This window comes from Amphiprion ocellaris, chromosome 19 (assembly GCF_022539595.1).
Source record: "Amphiprion ocellaris isolate individual 3 ecotype Okinawa chromosome 19, ASM2253959v1, whole genome shotgun sequence".
NCBI lineage: Eukaryota > Metazoa > Chordata > Actinopteri > Pomacentridae > Amphiprion > Amphiprion ocellaris.
In genome coordinates, this window is record NC_072784.1 from 17,335,894 (window position 1) to 17,358,122 (window position 22,229).

Consider the following 22,229-nt stretch of genomic DNA (forward strand, 5'->3'; position numbering starts at 1 on the left):
CGAGTTTCAGCCTCTACAGTATATACAGTGAGAGTTTGAATGTGTGTGTGTGTGTGTGTGTGTGGGAGGGGGGGGTGCGGTGCCTCCCACATGCATGAACAGAGCTGATTGTTTTTCCACTTCCATGTGTTTTGGGGTTTTTTTCTGATGCTGGGTGCTGCAGCCAGCAGCTACAGAGGCCTGTGTTTACATCTCTGATTTATTCAGCCTTTAAACGAGAGACGATATTGGAGTGTGATCATTGCCAACACTAATACCTTTACAAGTATTGTTATTCAACTTCCACCAGCAGTCAAACTACCCAGCATGCAGCATGTCAGCCATTTGAAACTGTATCCCTTCAGTTTAACACCAGCGTCTGACAATGAGCTGTTCAGGGTCTTTCGGGGACACATTTGATTTCCTCGTCTGCACTGTGTTCAATACGCTTTTTTGCGATGTTGTTGTTTTTGTTGCTTATATACCTAAGTCAGGCAGAATTTTATAAATTAAATGGCATTAAGCGCAGAATGAGGATGATTACAGATTGTTAACCAGGACTGCTGATTAATTCTCTTTGAGATCATGTGTGATTAGTAAGATTGGTTTTGTCTCCTCTGTGGTTTGCGTTCTCACCACAACAATACCCACCCAGTGCTCGCTGCTTTTGCGTTCCTTTTTTTTTTTTACTCCTTTAATTTCTCACTAAAGCACATTGCAGATCATTTTAATCCTCCGCTGGTTTTCTACCTTGTATTTTGTGCCTTCACAGAAATACAAAGTAAACGGATATTTCCAGCATAGCCACTGTAAACAGTCTGAGCTGTAATGCAGCTACAGATGTGTCTCCTGCAGACTGTATGTGTGCGTGTAGTTATTGATTGCGAGTTTAGATTTCTGGGGAGAGAGCATCTATTTTTTTTTTGGGTGGGAAAGTTACTTTACCTGGATGACTCCATTATAAATGACTTCATACTTGAACCACTTTTTTTTTTTTTTTTTTTTTAGAAAACAAAGCATGAATAACAAAAGAATGCTATGCATGCAATGAATGAAACAGCTCTCAGTATTGATCTGGAGCTCAGATTTCTGGAGAGAGAGGATGTTTTGGGGCCAAAGTTACTCTAAGTGGAGAAGTGAGCCCATATTTGAACCACATGTGAAGTTTTCTTTTTGTTTTAAAGTAGAATGGAAGTGACAGGACGGTGTATGATTTCCAAATTATGTCATAACTAAGAGGAACTAATACAACGTGTACCGCCGTCTGTTTCTAAGGCCTCACTCCAATGCAGGCCTCTTTGATACTCAAAGCGTTTGTCTCGAGGTGTCTCCTGGGTCTTGGTGCTTATTGAGAAAGGCTCATCACTGTCTTCTGGACTCTTTGAGGATGTGCTGGGAGGATGCAGCTCACCTTTCTCCACCTCCAGTTTCACAACTAATTCCCCCTCCAGCCGGTCAGAGTGATGACCACACACAGATGTAGGGCTGAATAGAGTGAAGCAGTAATGCTGACAGTTTACAGCCCTGCAGGCTCATCACTGTGACAGTGGGCCTCATACACTGTAATGGGTTTATGCTCAGCGTACAGGGAGGAGTTATTGCATCCGTGATTGTATATGTTTATCAGTGGATCCATTAATGCTATGCTAAATTAAACTTAAATAACTTACTTCACTTTCTACACACTCAAGGAGCAACATTGCTATTTGGTTGCAAGTATAATTCAGCACAGGACTTGTTTCATCAATTACCTCTGCAACTTCAAAATCTTTTTTTTTTTCTTTGATGATTCAGGATACCAAATTTCTGTATGATCAGAAGCCAAATATGTTCTTGATATTTTTTTTTGCGCAAAACATAAAAAAAATAGTCAATATTTCCACAGCTAGAAATCATGCAGGGAATTTAAATAACTCCAGTCTGAAAAAGTGGTGGTGAAATTACAAATAAATTACTAGATGTGTTGAACAACAGGGAATTAATTGACATTGGTTCAGGTAATGGATTTATAATTTGAGTCATTTATCATGGAAAAAGTTATTTACTGTCTTCAGTTTTCCAAAGGTTTGCTGCTTTTTCAGTTCTGTAACATTAAAAAATAACATCTTGGGATTTTTTTTTTATTCATTTTTTTTGGAAAAAAAACAATTTGTAGATGCCATCTTGGGCTCAAGGAACTGCGATGGGCTTATTTTTTTTTACAAACTCTGAAGTTTTTTGAGCTTATGATTGCTGAAATTATTTTTAAAATAATAGTTATGCAAATGCATTAAATAAAACCCAATCCGTGCCATACACTTGTCTACTTAACCAGGGTATGGTGAGCAAGAGAAGACACAAATTTTGAAAAATATTTCAGCTTCAACAGACCACAAAGTCGAGTTACTGAATTGTGGATGCCCTCACACCTTGTTAGAGTTTGAACTTTTACTGCAAAATAAAAATCGTAGTAAAATAAAATCATGCTAATCAAAGCATTTGCTAGTTTACATGGAAAGTGAAACTACTAGCATTAAACTTGTCGTTTCTGAGAAAAGCGACATCACAATCTGTCAGTGATTTACTATACCATACCCGGCATCTAATGTATGTGTGTGTCTAGGTGGGTTTGTGTGTGTGTGTGTGTGTGTGTGTGTGTGTGTGTGTGTTAGTCGGCCAGCGTTTAGCTGCGAGATGAGGGTGCGACTGCCTCCTGTTTGAACTGCAGGTGGTGAGCATTACCTGCGGTCCCTCCGGAGGCCTGTCAGCCGTGCATCAGTCTGGGGAACCTGCGAGCTCCCCTCATTAGAATATTTATTCACCAAGCAGATGTTCTTATCCAGGGCAATTACCTTTGGCTTACATTTCCCTGTTGCCCACTGATATAGATGAATGTGTATACAAAGACGTCCCAGGTTATGCATGGGGCCCCTGGGTGCCACCCACCTTTCCCCCCATATGCGCGACGGGCGAGCCAACGACCGTCTGGTCTGCCACAGCGCTCAACCCGAAAGCCAACCTCAACTCCACTGGGGTAATTGGAGGAAGTGGAGGCGACATCTCCTGCAATGGCCACACAGTGATGGAGAGATGGCCTGTATATCATTCTCTCCACCCGGCTGTTCCTTTGCATTAGAGACAGACAGAAAAAGGGAAGAGGCATGGAGTGGAGAAACCATGCATGCTTCTGTCCTCCCCTCAGTGTGATGAATAATTTAGCAGTGCAGGGCCCTTGCTGTCGAGTAGAGATGGTGGTAATGGGGAGACTGGATATATATGGCATGGCAAGAAGCAATGGTTTACGTTAGACTTCCCCAACCAACGCACTCAAGTGTGCCGCAGGCTCCTCACATGGTGTGTTTGGCCTGCATTAATGCTTTGTTTTTATTTATCAGGAAAGGGAAAAAAAATAAAAGAAACGACAGACGTCCACATGCAGTGGCTTAAGAATGAGCTGGTTTGTGGCTTTGGAGCTGCGGTCATTAGCAGGAGTGGATTCCCTTTAGGCAGACATTCAATCAAAGCTGCTGTGATTTGGTCATATATGGCGCATTATACTGCAAATTGTATCAGTAGGTTGGATTTTCTTGGAAGAAGACGATCGCTCGAAGCATTCCTATATGTGCGTTTTATTGCGCACATTGCCTATATGCACAGCATGTGTTGTGGTTACAATGTATGCATATGGTCTCAGCCTCTGGTGAGACATTACAAACCCACACAGACAGGTTTGCAGCCCAACCGGCAGAGGATGTTGAAATTCATGACGGACGGCGTACAGAGGCAGAGCTGATCAGCCATTCTGGGCGGGAGGGCAGCGAGTCCAGGCCGCCGGTTTCATATTGCAAGATGAAGTGCTTGCGATCGTTTGTTAATGTATTAATTGATCTGTGTCCTCAGACGGGCGAATCAGGAGTAGTGTCACGTAGACTCTTTAGTACTCCCCGAGACGCCTTCATTAGCTGCTGCTGGCCGGCTCTCCACCCCCATTACAGGACCGCGTTGCCACACACTTTACCTGACTGCTGTAATAACTTTAGACATTTCTATCTCCCGGGCAAGACCTCCGACAGCCAGAACAGTTTGGGGGCTTAACATCAAATGTGAGGCACTTCTTTCAAAGGCTTATACTGCAGGTGATTCACTCTGGGGTGTCACATGACGTTGTTTTGCCTGCGAGTTGGTTGCTCTCCTTTTCTTACAAGTTTGAGTAACGGCTGTTGCAATCAGTCATTAACTCCCAGCTTAATGTTTTATAATCTGGAAGGCACACATGCCTTTGTAGCAGAGGCTGATGTAACAGCTCTGCTACAAAGCCGAGCTAAGGAAGCAGTGGAGTCTGTACATCCAGGAATGTGTTATCTCTTTAACCACAAATACCAAAGAGATTTTAGTAAATTCATTCAGTCGTGAATTGTATATTTTCCCAGCGTAGTGCTGACTGCGTAGAAAATCAATACAGATAGAAAAATGAGAGTAATAGAATTTTATTTTCCTTTTTTTTTTTGCAAACCAGGCCCCACCCTTCATGCACTGTGGGATCATTAACAATCAGTATCTTTAACAATAATTCTGTCAGCTTTTGGTATCTTCCCCTTGGGGCTAATGGGTCTGGAGCCCAGCTAATTGTGATTAGGCTCTGACAGCAGGTTTTACTTGCAGGATTTTCACACCACAGTTCTCTTTGATATTAGCTGCACAGCTGATAAAGAGATTAGATACAGGAGGAGAGAGAGCGCGAGAGGATGGAGAGGAGGAGGGGGTAGGTGTTCTTAAACTACAGAAAGACACCTACACGGGGGAAATCACTGGTGAGTTTAGCAGAGGAAAATAGATCCGGACGCAGTAAAAGCCTTGCGCTCGCTTATTGCACCTGCTATCATTAGCGCTTTTGTACACATGGTCAGCCTCCCAGGGAAAAGTCATTATCCAGCTGTGCCGTTATTTTTCTGCTGTTTTCTCCTAGTGGAGTGTGACTTCAGGGCTATAGCCAGCGCACCATTTAATGCCTCCAACACAATAAAGGACTCTAGCCTTAATGATGTGGGATTGGATGGCCATGCCTCAGGTTGTCCAGGGGCTTGTGAGCTGTTACTACGAGCGGCCATTTTGCCTCGCCGCTGTCGAAGCTCCGTGTCAATTTAACTCCAGCCATTCCAGAGGAGGCAAAAAATAAAAATCTGATTTAATGATTAACGGTGGCCATGTCGGTGAAAGGGCCCTCTCTCCCTCTCTCTCTGTCTTGAAGCGAATGAGAGAGTACGGAAGTCCAGCCTGAACAGCAAAACAATAAGGAGTAGAAGGAGCCAGTGGAGTAGAGGATGGAAAGTTGCCAATGTGTGCTAACTTGCCAAAACACGAGGTGATATCGTCTGTTTTTCACTCTTGACTGAGTGAACAATCCTGCATGAGTGAGTCACATGCAGCGAGATGTGCGATTATGCAGAAAGATGTTTTAAACTAAAGCGAAGCAGACATTTTACATCTTAATGATTCGGACAATTAAATATTAAGGTTATGGCTTCTCGAACAAATGATGAGCCAAAGAAACTGGAGCAAAAGTTCAAAGATTTTGCCCCAAGTTTCAAGTCTTAAGCTCTAAAAATAGGCGGAGATATCATTCGAGCATTGACAAAAGGACAACAAGTGAATTTCAGGATCATAGCATGTGTCATTTAAGCCTGCGAGGAACAGAAAAAACATTTTTCTTGGCAATTTAGATGCTATGGCCTAAAAATGTCCCCATTCAGCTGATCTAAGGAAAGAAATGGCTTCTCTCAGCACGGATTCATTTTCAGAAGTTCCTTTTCCTCTCTTCCCTCAGTTCAAAATATACTTGAACAGAAGTATCTCTTTAAGTGAGCTTTTCCAATGCCAAATGTCATATACTGGTAATTATATTTTGCAGTCTTATTTATTTATTTTACTTTTTGCGGTTGGCCCGTTGAGCTGCCAGTAACTCCAGAAGTCTCTCATGGCAGTCCTTCATCCTCCTCGGCTGCGTTGCAGCAGAAGGAGTGTGCATCACTAACACGCCTGTGCCATAGATATGCCCTGAAGTGTCAGCTCTCACATACGGAAAAGATTGGAGGAGAGGTCCCTATGAGAATGGCAGCAACATATCCACTGGCAACCTGCCACGCATGATAAGAAAACCACTTCTGCCCTCTCTCTCACAGCAACAAATGTAATTTGTGTGCTTTCCACTATTTTCTACTCGCTGATTAAAATAGAATCTACAAGTCATCGTAAATTCTGAATCAAAATTTGTTGGTCAAAGGTTTTGCGAGATTTAAAGCTTCAGAAAGTAAAACGACCATCATTGCAATTATATTCATACAAAGATAAAACAAAAACATCTTACTCTCAACACTAAAAAGTCTGTGACCAAGGAGTCTTGCAATACAAAGGAGCTTAAACACTTGAATCTTTAGGAATGTACTTTAAATTTCAATTTTTCTCACTTCCTGTGTCAAGTTCACTCACTATGCAGTGCTAATGGTCAATTTAGCTTCAGTATTTTTGATCTTTCTCCAGTGAGTGTGAATCAGTTCATTGCCAGCAGGTATTTTAGTTGCTTATCTCTGGTAAGATAGATGTCCTCAGTGTTACCTTACTGAAAATCTCATTAGGCCACTGCCTAATATTCTATATACAGATTATGTAACCCTGTGTCCCTATACAGCTCCTATCTACATACAAGCATACACATTTACACACATTACCATATATTAGTGGGAGCTGTGTGAGCAGAAATTAGATGCAATACTAGTGTCCAGTGCATGTTTCATGACACTCAAATAAAATAATTCTTACTTTCTTAGGTAATTTGTGGGGTTTTTTAGTAGTTACATATATATTATGTGTATTTGGTTTGCTGATTCCAGTATTTTTACACTCAATAAAAAAAAAAGTATTCATCATTTTTCCACAAGAGCTTAAGCTGTGGAACTGAATTTAGAAATTTAGATTGCCAAAGAAAATGTTAAGAAAACAAGAAGTGCTGAATTCAAAAATGAAAAAAGAAACCTAAATAATAAAACAAAATTGAAAGTTACAATTACATGTATGTGTTTGGGGCTGATGGAGTTTGCATTTAGGGGATTTGGACACATGAAATCCTTAGTAAGGCCCTGCACCTCCAAATACAAGTATACATGTTCACATGTGTTAATGTATAATTTATGTGAGTGACAGGAAATTCTAAACAAGCATTCCTTAGCAACACATCTTTTGTATGTCTAATGGGAACTTAAAAGGGAAGCATCAGAGCAGAAAAAGTGCAAATGTTGAACGTTGTAGGTTGTAACAACAAAGTTAGTATTTCTACATTTAAATTATTTGCGACTACAGTGTTTATTGTGAAAATACAGCAGATGTAGTTGTGTGAAGAAGTCCCCCAACTATATTCTCTAAACAACAATGACAGTCATATCTGCTCTTTCACTGCTGTTTTTCATATGTGTGTTTATCTTTACGGGTGCAAAGGCTCTATTCAAAGCTTGTTATATACTCTTCTCAATCAATCCCAGCCAGTATAAACCCCGCTGTCACGTAAACGGGGGTTAAGAAACAGTGTGGCACACAGGCTGTAAAATTAATGGCAGGAGAGTGACATTAGTGTTATAGGTTATTGACCGATTTCATGGAATTTATGACCCTAATCGAGAGGCAGTGTCAGAGGGAATGAAGCAAATAAGAGTGGCGCTGACAGCAGGGCCGCGCCGTGGCCACTGGACACCACAATTTGAGCCTTCCCAGTAAATTGTGGCTGGGACTTTATAAGTCTCGGCGGAGGCCCCTTTCACTCCGGCTGCCTGGGTCCTGGGGCCATGCCCCGGGCCTACCTCCATCCTCCAGGTCAGACACAGGCAGGCTCAGCAGATGATGAGAAACGCTACTTCATCTCACCTCATGTCAGGCTTGGCCTCTCACAGTGTCAGCTGGTGTCTCTCTGTGTGTGTGTGTGTGTGTGAGTGTGTGTGTGCCTCTGTCAGTGTGATTTTTGAGTGTGTTTGTTTGCGAGTGTGAAGGTGTTCGTTCTCATGTACTTTTCATGATCATTATATAACCCGCTGTATATTTGTAGCTACCGGTGTCTGTTTCCAGGCCTGTGAGATCTGGTCAAAGCTCCTGTTTAAATTCAGACTAGAAACAGAAATATTCAGCAGCGTGCAAACGGCCAGCCCATAAAGATGACTGAACCCCTACTGATAAATAATTCTCAGTGAAAATGCTAGATAATGTGACACGGTTGTCATTTTATCCCAATATATATATATATATGTATATATATATATATATATATATATATATATATATATATATATATATATATATATATATATATATATATATATATATATATATATATATATATATATACACATATATATATATATACACAAATGATTACAGGTGAAAGGATAGCATGATTGTGGCCAAAGAATCCAATCACTGCTTGTCTTTTTTGTGGTTTCATGTTGTTTTTAACAGCCAATGGGCACTTTGTGCAGCCAAGCTTGTACTTGTTTGTGCCATAAATCAGTCAAAATCCAACAGAAGCCCAGAGATCATACATATGCTGATATAGTAAAGTCAACGTATAGGCATTTCTTTGAAGTAGACTGAGAATAAGCATTAAATGTGTTTCGAAGTCATAGAAACACATGTCTGAAGTCTTTACATCGTATTTTATAGTGCAGATGGGAATCGCTTGCAGCGAATGCAGTGTGGTTTTTTTTAGGTATGGATTTACCAAAATGCAAACACATTCCAGTAAAAGCACGGCTCAGGTGTAGCCCACCTGAAGAAAAAAAAATCCCTGAAAAGCAGCTTTTTTAAAGCTCTATTCACATTTTTGACAGTGCTTAGTCATATGAAGTCCAATCAACTGCCCTTGCACCATATTAGATGCATTTAAGTTGGAAAAAATGATCATGTCAGCCTCATAGTTGCAATTTTGAGTTTCAGATACTGAGGACTTCACAGAGTTGTGATATGTCCCTCGCGGTGAAAAGACATGTCAATGTACTGCTTACAAGATAACTGCAAAGCCACCATCAGTGGGAATTGCATCTGAATTAAATGCATTTTTTAACTCTCATACTGTCAGATCTCTTCATTTAAAAGGAGCTGTATACTTTTTGTATCTAGCGCTGTAGGTTTAAAATTTTTAATCCTGCCGACTAAAGAACAAAAATCTCATTAAAAAATGTGCAAAAAGATGCATCAGACTATTAGTCACGAGCTAAATGAAAGTATTTCTTACTCTGATAGTGTTTGACATGCACAGCTCAGAGTTGTGGCGACTATGCCATAAGCGTATGAATAAAGAGAATCAAAACTGAGCAAAAGCAGCAAAAAGTGTTCGTGTTCAAAACAGAAAATAGCAGAATACAGACTGCGAACTGCTTTCTTGAATCTTTTGTCCGGGTGCATAGAGAGAGAGTTAAACAGAGAGGAAGAATTAGTACTTAAAAAAAGTCTCTCCTCCCCCGAAGATGCTTTCATTCATCTAAAAATAGATGCTGACATTATCTTGTTGTTAACAACTTCCCTTGGACCTCCCAACGAGTGGTGACTCTGTGCCGTTTGTTTACTCGGGGTCCTTCAGGCTGTGTGAGGACGGTCAGCTGTGGCGACACTGCCTCCGCCGTTCTGCCCCAGCGCTCTGTGGCTTTGTGCGATGGCTTTTGTGTCGCACTCTAACCTGCCTTAAAAGCCCTTTAGTGTGGTTCTGACATGCTGCGCTATCACATCGTGGCCTCTGCAGAATGTATAGAGCCATTCAGACACTGTGCAGAGTGAAATGAGTTTTATCCAGCGGTTGACGATTGAATGTAATGGCAGTCTCTCCGGGGAGCAGAGTTTTCTATCCACTGATGTTAGCACTGATACGATGCAGCTTTCGCTCTGCACCGCTGAGGAACAGCTTGGTCTCAGCTCTTTTAAATTATGCATTTTCATGACTAGAATATGGGAAGAGAGTGCGCCACTTCTGGACGTTTACATTAAACAAAACGGATGCAACGTCTCGCATGTTACATAATCTATAGCCATATGGATGCACTAGTGTTGCCTCTGTTGTTGCAACATTTTTTTAAAGGAAAATATCAGAATCAAAGGTTCTTTTTGTTGCAAAAAAGGAAGCATTAAATGGAAAACAACGCCTCATGTGCATAAAGTAAATAACAATGATAGTCTTAGACGTGATGGATGACATGTAATAAGAATTAATATCTATATGAATGTCATCGTTTGGGATTTGAGAGCTTCCATGACAGCTTAATCCCAAGAAACAAGGAACGACAAACAGAAAATAAATTTCTCTGCTGCACTGATTGATGATGTGCCGACAGTCTTGCCGCTGTTTTTCATATAGTGATGAACATATAAACAAGGACAGCCCTCTCCTCTTCTCATCATCGGCAGCACTGTGGTATTTGACAGAGTGCAGTACTATGCTTTTTAATTAAAAAGAAAATTCAATAACCTTATCAAGACTTGCCATTTTAGTTTGAGAAGTATTGATCTGCCGTTCAGTTATGCAGATCTGCTGCTTTCATCTTCTGGGCAATTTTGCATGGCGGCCTCTGGTTACTGAAAAGATCTAATTTCAGAAAATCTATTTCATATATTATTCAGGTTGTGTTTAGTTCAGCTTACAATGTAATATTCAAATATGTTGTCTTGTCATGTACGGCGTGTCTTAATGTGAAATGGTGAGAGATTAGAGGTTAAATAGGGTCAAGTCAGAGGCAAAATGGAGCAGAAAAAAAACGAGAAATACTGCTTGTGAGAAGCAAAAAATATGAAATTTGAGATTGTGAAGTCAGTGTGAAGGTGAGTGCTGTCACCAGAGATTCAGGACAAGATGGACAAACTCCTGCTGGTGAGAGAAGGGAAACTGTGCCACTGATGATCTGTCGCAGCAGTAGGCTAATTGCCCACACACCTCTGTGTATCTCTCTCGTTCCTTTTTTTTTTTTTTTTTTTTAGTTCAATATGTCTGCTAATGGAATTAAAAACATGTTGCCAGGGGTCTTTGCAATTTGGAAAATAAGTCCATTAAGTTCATTAATTTAATAATGGGCAATAATAATGAATAAAAAGTATTGCTCAATTAGAGGGGAGCGTACGGTTGGCTGTTTCACATTCATTCGAAATCACCTCAGTGTGCAATAGCTTAATGAGATTATAATGGAATTGATATCGCATAGGTAGTGAATTAAACCGTTACCAGAGAACCCATTAGGAATGAAATTCTAATCCTGAAACACTTGTCACAGCTAAAATAGGCTTCTACTTTTGTTATTAGCCGTCAGTCGAAGTGGTGAGGAATCAGTCTCAGCTGGAACACAGAGTCTGAAGGTGAATCTCTTGTGATAATGATGATGATACACAGTGATTCTCCTTGATGTGTGTTAATAGCAGTGAATGTCAGGCAGTCCCTCAGTATTTGTTTGGTATTGTATCACTGCTGTATTGGTGGCATTAGACCACTGATCCCATCAGCGACCGCCTCCTCGGGTTTCATAGCCAGTGTTTCCAGACCAGCAAAGCTGCTGAGGACTTCAGTTAAAATTACACAGACAGCACATTCATAGTAATCTAAAAAGGTCAGGATAAATTACACTGCTTATTTCAGTGAAAAAGGCGGGTAATGTGATCTGCTGTGAGTAGTTTTTCATGCTGGCCCCAGTACATTCTCTTGGCTTATGGCGCAGATTTGACTCTTTGACTTTTACACGCTTGACACTTGATGTCAATTTACTGTCTCTTTTTAAGACCAGGAGGGATTGGACGAGATGAACTTTTCCTTTTCATCAAGATATTACAATAATTTGAGGTGTTTTATATTCATAATGGCTTTTTTACAGGAACACTTAAAATAATGTGTCGTTGGAGGATGTTGTTAAAATCAGAAATAGATTGGTTCATAATTTAACTTTTCATTTAATGTGGACGCAGTGATACACCTTGTAAATCCACATTATCAGCAGTTTGTGCAGCTTCAGCAAGGCAAGCATGTCAAAGTGTATTATTAGTGCCAGTCTTAATGTACTATATATAATGCATAATGTGCTATATATAACGGATTCAATCAAAAATGAGATCTCTGCTGTTTGAAAAATGTGGAAACAAGATATTAATCAGGGAAAAAAGAAACTCAATTTACAGTACTTTTAAAAGGAGCTGGCGTGCCCTTGGCTGAAAAATGAGCACATTTTTTTTAGCCCAAGCCATTTTTATGTTAGAGATATGGTACAATAAAAATGATTCAGATTGTTATTTCTTTCTAAAATGGAAATATTGTGTTTTTTTGAGGTGGGAGAGAAAAAAAATACAAATCTTGTGCCTACACTTTAGATTCTCTACATAACATGTTTTTATGAATCAACAATGAGCTCTAATCTGAAGGCAGCGTTACTGAACAAGTTGACACACAACACAACTTGAACAAGCCACAAAGTAAATGAAACACTGGCCAAAACATACAGGTGTGTTCTTCGTCTGAGTTTGGTTGCATAAGGCTGTAAAATCCTCCTAACAGAGAGCTGCAACCAGAGTTTATTTCCACATCCTGAACCATTGTGGCAAAAAATAATAATATATATATATATATATATATATATATATAAAAGAAGTCAAATGAGGATTTTTGGAGGATGTGAGAGGAGAGGAGTTGGGGGCTGACAGTACTGAGTATCCTAAAAAAGAATGAAGGGAATTAATCAGTAAGATACGGTTGTCTGCGATATGAAAATAAGCTTGTGCGTGTGAGCTCTCTGAGTGTGTGTTTGTGACTGAGAGAAATGAAGGTTTTGCAAGAAAAAAAAAGGAGCTGCTCGACAAAATGAGACAAAGAAATGAGGAAAGCCCCTGATGTACAAACTTGAGCAAAGCGAGTGCTATTCAGCTGTATGTGTGTGCATATGGGCGAACATGTGTGTGTGTGCTTAATTAATATTTAAGCCACCTTCAGCATACCCTGGAAAGGAAGTAAAGGGGATTGTGTTCTCATGGATCCTTTAATCCTCTGAATTAGCAGTTTAATAACAAGAAGCCATTTGTAGATTAGTAAGATCAAGCTTCCAAGACGTGCTTGTGTACAATCTACTTAAATGCTTTGATTTTTGATGCTGGAAAACTTCCCCTCGCACACTCTGCATATACAGTGAGAGCGCAGCCGTGCGTGTGAGCGTGCATTTATAGCCGCCAGGCTTCCTCTGATATTATTTTATCATTATTTCATTATATCTTGGATTACTGCTGAAATGGTCGGTTGATTAATTTAAGCACGGGGAACTAATCAATAGCAGTTTTTGATTGATCGATAGCATAAATTAAGCAACAATGCAGAGGCTTTGTTCAGCTTTATGCACTGATTAAAGTTGTTCATTCAATGTACATTTTGTAATTTTAACTTTTTGAAATTGTCAGTTTCTCTTTAGAATGAAATCTATATAATTTATATAAGTTTCTGATATTGCTGAGGCAGGCGTGTTGGGAAATCACCCAGCATGCACCAGGGTAACAGATTGTTCCTACATTACCGGTTTTAATTATGTTTTGCCTTTTGTTCTACAATATCATCGCTGTTTCCATTCTTGTTATACAATTAGTTGTGAATGCAGTTTGATTATGAGTATACACGTGGTAGCGTTCTCTCTGAAATGAGTGCAGAGTGGTGCGGCTTGAATGCTGTTTTTTTCTTAGCTAGTGTGGAATATAGATCATTGAAAATACAATATGCCAGGGTTTTATGAATTAATAAGTTAAATCATCTGCTTCTTTAATAATTTTAACCTTTTATTTGTTCATATTTTAATTTTATTTCAAGTCCTATTGTCTGTTAAAGTATTTCTTTGTCTTTTGTGAAGCACTTTGAATTGCCTTGTGTCAGATCTTGACTTTTATCTTTTGGCAACGTTAAAAGAAGCCAGGTTTTGAAAATGATTTGCTTCAACTTAAAAATGTTGGAAAAGTGTGGGCTGCTCTGCTGAACCAGGATTCCAATGCACCAATTATGGCCTGAAATGTCCCTGATTTGAGTTCGACTATATGTCATATCATTTCCCTTTTTTCTCTCGCATTTCTTTATTGTTGACTAAGTGATAAAGGCTTAAAATGGTAGGAAATATTTGTTGTGAATAATATTTAGTGTGAATCTTTACCTCTTTTGTGAATCAGTCAAAATTATTTCAGTTTAAGTGTTTGTTAGAAGGACAACACTCCCTTTACCTTCAGGATTTATTTATTTTTATCACTAAAAGACTTATTCGGAAAAAAAAATCTCATATTCTGTTTGACAAACAAACCACTTTCAACTCTTCTGTAACAAGAGAGGGAGTGACTTGTGTTTTTAATTGTTAAGAGGGGAACTGACCAGTGAGCACACAGTCAAAATCTCCTGCACAAAACCTTTTGAAATTGATTCACAAAGAGCCTGCAGGCGCTGCACTGTACTGTGGCATCTATGGGGTCACGGAAGCAGTCTGCTACTTTCTGACATTTTCTAAACTGAATGATTTATTGATTAATCCCAAAAACCAATTTGATAGTGCAACTAGTCCTTCGTTTCAGCCCTGTTTTTTTGGATCTCAAGCAGCTAGCATTGACCAGTGTAGGTATAGGAAATGTTAGCTTACCGACCACAGCAGCAATAAAACAGGCCGGAAAACTTGCAGTCAGTTTTATGACTTTTCATTTAATTGTTCAGTATTTTTTAAAACTAAATTAAGTGCTTGTTTAATGGCACAATGCATCCCAAAGTTTTTCTCACTGTTGAACAAGTGGGAGCATTAAAGCTGCTGAGTTTCACCTTAGAGTGAAGCTTTTTAGATTTATTTATGGGTTTCATTCCTGTTTATCAAGAATATTTTTAGAATTATTTGCCTTTATCCACCACTTTAAATCCAAAATATCTGTTTAAGGTATCAAAATCCTGCATAAGTGTGCACATTTCAAAGTATGGGGTTTCATGATCTAGTCTGGATGCTTCCATGTGTGCACCTGTCTCCCTGTATGTGTGTACAGAGCGTGGTTGTGTTTTGCATCAACACATCCACTCTGATCCTCTCTCTCTCTCTCTCTCACACACACACACACACACACACACACACACACACACACACACACACACACACACACACACACACCTAGATCCCATCTCCTCTATCAGTGCTCGGCGTCATCATTTGCCAGCGATGACAGCCGCCTCTGTTTAACCGCCGCAGATCAGCATGTCACAGCCACCGTGTTTCTAATCATCCTCACGCAGAAAATCTCCCTCTTTGTTGGCGTTCGCTGATAGCGTCGGTGTTATCCCCAACTCTCCCACCCGGCCAATATCAGAGATTGATTGCTTTTGTCTTGTTATCGGGGTCGTTTAGGTGAGATTGACACATGGTCACAGGATAAGGAGGCTCTGAGGGGCTCTCAGACTGTGTGTGTGGGTGCGTGCGTGCGTGCGTGTGTGTGTGTGTGTGTGTGTTGTTGGGGGGGGGGCGGTCTTCAGTACAGTAGGATGGCATGCCTTTAAACATGCATGATGACCTGCATAAAATGTTGATGATGAATAATCAGCTGCATCATGGGGCCTGTAAATAGGTCAAAGTGACTTCTGTGCGCCTCACTTTGTTTTGGCAGATATGCATGGAAGCAGATTCATTTTACTGTGCAAAAGAAAGAAAAGAAAAATCTTTCAAAATGTGACTCTGCTCTCTGAATCTACTCCTCTGCTTTGCTGAAAGCCCAACCTCAGTCTTTCACTCCACCAAACCGATGCAGAGAAGGAGAAATAAAGATCTCAGATGGGCGAATGTTTGTTGCACACTGAATTTTCTCGGCCACTCTTGCTTGGCGGTTGCCGGGCGGGGTGGCTTCATGCTCTGCACACTAGCCACACATCCTAAATAATTCACACTCTACTTGAGAATTCTCCAACGGACTCACTGCCGCCATTAGACACTCTCTGGCTGCCAGTTTTTCTTTTTCTTTTTCGGGGGGCCTATTTTTTCACATTCTGACTTCAGCATTACAACCTCACCATGGAGAAGAAGAAGAAGGAGCTGGCGTGGTTGGGGGTGCGAGGAGGGGAAGAAATGAAAAACGAGTAATATCTCGGGTCGATGAGAGTTCACGGACAATCCAATATATAAAAGCAAGTTTACATGCATAACACTTCAACATTAAGATTTTTCACAGAGTTCAGCATATTTTCTAGAACTCTCCCTCTCTACTAGTTTTTTTTTTTTAATCTGAGACGCCTCTTTGACAATGTCTCCCTCATGCAAAATGCATGAGCGCTTGTGGATCGATACAGGCCCTTTAATCTCTCTACATAGACAGCTCCCGCGCTCAGGCGTTGAACCCACACCCATGGCTGCCACCGCTGCAGCCCAGATCAGAGGCCAGGAAGACGGAGAGCGATCAGCCCAAGCCACAAGGGCATGTTGGCCCCCGAGGTGGTCATGTTGACTGTGGAAGCCACAAACTCACCATGATCCTCTAAACAACACTTATATGTAGAGCGTGTCCCTATGTAGCGTTTCTCCCGATCATGAAAGTCTGCTTGCAAAACAGGTGCTCACTAGAGTTGAGGCTTAAAAAATACTTTTAAAAAATCATCTCTGGTGTACAAAGTCTTTTTTTTCTGGCTGTTAGAGGTCATTATTCTGCTATTAATTTTTTTGCTGCTTTGCTCTGAAATAGAGATCCCCAATATGCTACAGTTGCTGTTGCTATATTCTGTTCTTATCTTTTACTTAAGAAAATACCGTCGTGTAGACATGTCATTGCAAGTTAATGACCTGCATTGACGTGTGCTTACGTGGAAGATTCTCATCTTCAAAATCCTGAATAGTTTTTTTATTCTCCATTATAAACTGATTGGACTAACAAGTGCTATACACTCACAATACGGCTAGGTTAAAATCAACACAACCTTAACCATACTGCTGGGTAACAGGACATGTATGGTCTGGTTTGACCCAGCACATGTTCTATGTGAACCCAGTATGTTAGTAATAATTCCAGTAATAAAACTACCTGATGGTGAGATGAATGTCCTTTCAAAAAATTGCAAAATAACTTTACTTTGTGAGTAGAAATAGTCATCAAAAAACAACAGCAAACTATCTAAAGCAACAGACTGAGAGTCAGACCAGATCATTACGACATTTCAGTTCTCATATTGTTTAATTAAGGTCACATAAATTAGATCTAATGAACAGTCTCCCAAGATGATGAATAGATTTCATTTGTAAACTGCAAAAGCAGCAGGTGGGGAGTAAGTCTGTCTTTTCAAACTGCCATTCAGTTAACTTCTTCTCTAATAAACTGTCCATCAGCTGAACACTTCACCTGGAATTTAATTTCTCATAACTGTGCAAAGCTGGTAAAATGACTTTTTAAAAAATGCTTCTACACGCTACCCACAGTACCAGTTTTTGGCGTCTAGCGTTTTTAATTCTGCGCCATTGATGGATATAACCTGCAGCATGTTCCACTGGTTACAGTTCACATTCACATTTTACACTCAGGTTTTAACTTAAATAGTTGAGAGCTAAAGATGAAGGTGTGCAGTGGGACAGCAAAGGTCAGCAATAAAGCCTGGAGACAGAATAAATTACAAAATTCAACAAAGCTACAGATGTATTGCTTATCAGCTGGCATTATACTGATTGTTAAAGTTAGCTAGTGACCATGTTTTTAAAAATAGGCAACTAGATCATGAGTGTTACAGAATAGAAACCACTAACGTCTCCCACCACCTCCATGACCCTAGATTTTATTTCCCCAGTGAAATAAGTTTAAGATCATGCTGCTACCACAAGTTATAACACTATAGGTAATATATTCATACTAACCTACTATAAAATCCAAGCAAACTGTGTGCTTGTTACCCCCTACAACCCAGAATTAATCGACCCAACTACATCTTTACAGAAACAACCTTGTACTTTTTTGAGTATGTGCCCAAGGCTTGTTCCTTTGTTCCACAGAGCTAATTTATAGTCCAAAAAAACTATTAAAAATACATCAGTAAGCCAGACTGTTGCATGTGGGTGACTTGTTTCATTGTTACCACAAACAAACACACTACAACTTATCTCAAGTCTGTCCCACATACACTGTCCCGCTGTCACAAATACTCATTTCAGGACAAAGTGGAAATTAAGCCACCACTGAAAATAGTCCCCAACAAGGGACCGGCTTTCTTATGAAATTAGTGAACCTTTTAAAAAAGTACAATTTTATATTTGTGGGCTGATTTTAAAGTTGTATGTATTCAGTAAAAACTAAAGAGCCACAGTCAGGGTTTTAAGACTCAGACATCATTAGCTCTGGCCTTCTCATAGGATTGTTTTAATAAGAGGAAAATAAAGAACACTTATCTTACAAGCTTTGAATTTAGAAATTTAACTGAATTTTATGATCATATTTGAATTATTAGATAAGTATTTCTTATGCATTCAAACCTAAACAACATCTTGATGCTGCAGCTGGTCCAAGAAAAGCTCATTCTACCTGGTACATACATCCTAATTTGCATTTTAACTACAGCCTGTGCTAATGAATGAACTGACATTTTCACTTCCATCGTTCTCTCAATTCCTTTTAACACTTTCTAACACTTTGATTGCACTGTTTGTTTGAGCTAAATAGGGGAAAGTATTCCATTCTTTTTCTTTTTTTTTAAACACTGTTTATGATCATCTGTTTTAGTTAGTTTAGTTACCTGGAACTTTTACATTGCTGTTTAAATAAATAAACGAGCAAACAGATGGATGTGGAGGTGTAAACAATAGAATATTTCCATAATGTAAAGTAGAAGTATAATATAGTATAGATTAGTGTAAAATGGAATGTACTACAGTGTACTTATGGACAGTGCTTGAGTAAATGTACTTAGTTAATGTTCACCACTGAAATTATATCACTGCAAACCACCTGCTGGTTTTCAGAGTAGTGAAATATAATAAAACTGAAATTTCTTGAGGCGTATTTAAATTAATTCAGTGTTTTGTCAGATCACTCTGCGATACTGATTATTTTAATGGACATTTGTTTGAAATATTGCTGCTTATTAGTTGCAACCTGTTGTGTGTGATTACAAAGAACTGTTTGTCTTTGAGTTGAGGCTCTCTTGCTACATGAGGATGCCACAAGAAGAGAAAGCCCTTCTTTTTTCTTTCTTCTTCTTTTTTTTTTGTGCAAATTTTGCACATAAAAGAAGATTGCTTTGGCTTCCTTTTATCAACACTTTTGTTTACTTAGGATGTGCCAAATGCAGGATTTAGTGTCACATTTGTCTGAGTGTCTGGCACTTTCACTGAGCTCGTACTTCAGCTGCTCTTATTATCAGCCATTTTGAAGCTGTTACTCATTTTGCCAGTCATTTAGTTATTTTTGAGGCATTGTCATTTTCATGTTGAGGTACACTCTGTCTGCGTGGAGCTTTGATCATATTTTGTACAAACAGATTTAGGAAACAAAGAAGCAGCACGGAAGGTTTCTTCAGAACCTTGGTGTTTGTAAATATTAAATGAGGGGAAGAAACATTATTACATTTAAGAAAAGGAGATGTTCTTGAAGGGAAACAAGGCCAAACAGAATAAAACATTATCACTGTTTCTGAGCTTTCTGATTTTTTTTTAGCTCATGTAAACTGTTGACAAACTCTTTTGATTAAGTGGAAGTTGATCAGCCTGGCTGCCCCCCTTTTTTTTAAGCCCACACACCTCAGATGAAGAATTTTTAAAGAAAAAGTTAAGTAATGAAGAAGAAGATTTTAAAAATGAGCTCCCAAGCCGGAACAGAGAGCGATCAGTTAAGTGGAGTATATCGATGCCCACCTCCGGATAATGTGTGGCGGTTTAGAAATGATCCAATATGGCTGATGCATCAGCTCAGCCTCCCCATTGTCTTCACACCCTCGACAACTCCGTCCCTCCCTCCTCCACTGCCCATAATGCAATGCAGCTTTTGTTCACTCATTCTTTTAACCGTTTCTTTGGCTGCGAGTTGTCACGGCGGGACAAATTAAGGAAGCGGTAATAGGGTTATGTCAAGTAGACGGAGGTGCTGGCTCTGTGTGGATGCCTCCCTCCCTCTGTCTCCATGAAAGGTTACTGCGCTCGCTGGGTTTTGTCTCCCCCGCTGTAATGAGAAAGGCAACAGACAAGCCTCTATCAGTCCTGCAACACCTACTGACAGATAGCATTTGGAGACTGGAGGAAAAAGAAGCATTAGGGAAAGAGCGAGTGAGCATCACAGGAAGTAATACAGCAACATGAGCATGACTGATCACAACGGACATGCTTGACCAGGAAAAACAATCCCTCTCACCAAGGGTGCTGTGCTTTAACATTTACCTGTATGACACCTTCACATGTATATATGTATGTTTGTAATTTTGTCCTTCCCCCGATATGTGCCTTGCAGATTTTGACACTTTAACATTTTCCATTGAATCATCAATATTATGGCCTCAACAGGGCGGCATTAAAACCAGACATCTTTTAAAATATTGAGCAGTGATCGCAGCATTTTGGTTCGGTGTGATATTACATTCATGACTCCCACTCAGAGATATTACACTCACATTTCTTCCACCTCCTTTGGGCAGATTTTTCTGAAACCCTTTCTCTTCCAGCCGCCGTCGTTCCGGGGCAGATGTCCGTGGAAAATCTGTATCATTGTGAGAGTCCCCATAGCTACATTTTTATGGCGGTGGAATGGAAAGAATGCAGGAGGAATGGTGGGGTCGGGTTTTGTGTTGCTGCCCCGCGCTGTGGTCAGAGGGCAGGGTTGGAGCGTAGGTAACAAACAGCACACGCTCCAGGCACTTGATTCTACACAGAAGGGTTTTATGGCCTGGCGGGTATCTACACACAAAATACATCTACAGCCAGAGACGCACCAACAGAGATACAAACGCTGAGGGAAACACATCGGGACTGGGGCAGAAGCACACACCCACACAAACTTTATATTTAGAGCTTCTATTTAAGTAGCACTTCTCAAAACACAGTCGCTTACCAAACGTAACAGAGAAAAAAAAATGGTGGAGGAGAAAATGCTACATAAAACATTCAGCAGTCAGATTTATGTAAAGTCGTTTTCATGCAGATGGTATTTGGGAGGCGAATCAAAATGACGGCATTGATTTAACCACTGCGACACCCACAGCCTCCAGGCCCCGGTGGACAGTAAGCTTGTACCTTTAGAATCTGGCCTGAACTTTTAGGTTAACGATTGAGCAGGAACCAAGACCTCGATGAACCCCGAAATTATCCATATAATATTGAAATCTGTTCATAACAAACATTCACCCAATGTATGGATCCCAGAAGTATTTGAATCTGGTTGCTTTGTTAAAATCCTGATGAGAAAATCTGCATATCCCAGAGGCTGAAGATGGTGATGATTACTTTTGAACATCTTACACTTTGAGCATGTGGTTAAAATATGTTGGAAAATTTGCTGGACTGATTAAACCTGACTGATTGATTGATGTTGAGTCACAAATTAATTAAACTTCAACGAGAAAATCATCCATCTTTTAATTTGTAAAGTATGAAAAAATAACAGCCTAAATTGTTGGACCAGATAACATCATATTGCTTGTTTGTCTGACCAACAGTCGAAAAACCTCAAAATATTAAATTCTTGGTGCTGAAACCCCAATTAATCTGCCAATATGTCATTTTCACACATTTAAACACGTTTATTTTCATCAGTTATGTGAAAGATAAAACAAATGTAGTCATATTAGCAAAACAGCATGTATGAGAAAAGCCAATTTATCTCTTTGGTGACAACATGTAGTATGATTTATTTCTTAAATCTTTAAAACCCCAACAGCTTGAATGGGATGCTGCAAATCCACTGTGATTCCATCAAGTGCTTTTTAAATGCACTAAGGTTAGGGGTAAACGCATCGATACATGAGTCAGGAACACCATCAACGTGTTAAAATCCAACAAACAGACATTTACCATAAGCAGTCAAGGCAGCTCAGATGCTGATAGTTGCACAGTTACACACATGTTCGCACATTCCTCTGACACTTCCCAGCCTGACTGTGGTTTCTTATGCTCCGTTCTAATATGATATGTGTGCGCAGGAGGCTGCTGTGGCCCAGTGCGTCTGACAGTATTGATGTACCATTTCTCACCTGCCGCTGCTAAATATGAGAGCATGGTAGCTGCAGTGTGAACCCCTGACCCCTCTGGGAGACACACCGGCATTCACAGTTG

At 39.9% G+C, this 22,229-nt stretch overlaps 1 protein-coding gene across 10 annotated transcripts in view; it reads left to right on the top strand.

Annotated features, from left to right (window-relative positions):
* LOC111562889 (RNA binding protein fox-1 homolog 3-like) overlaps positions 1 to 22,229 on the top strand; it is a 530,604-nt gene that overhangs the window by 408,971 nt on the left and 99,404 nt on the right. The gene's annotated exons all lie outside the window — the stretch shown is intronic.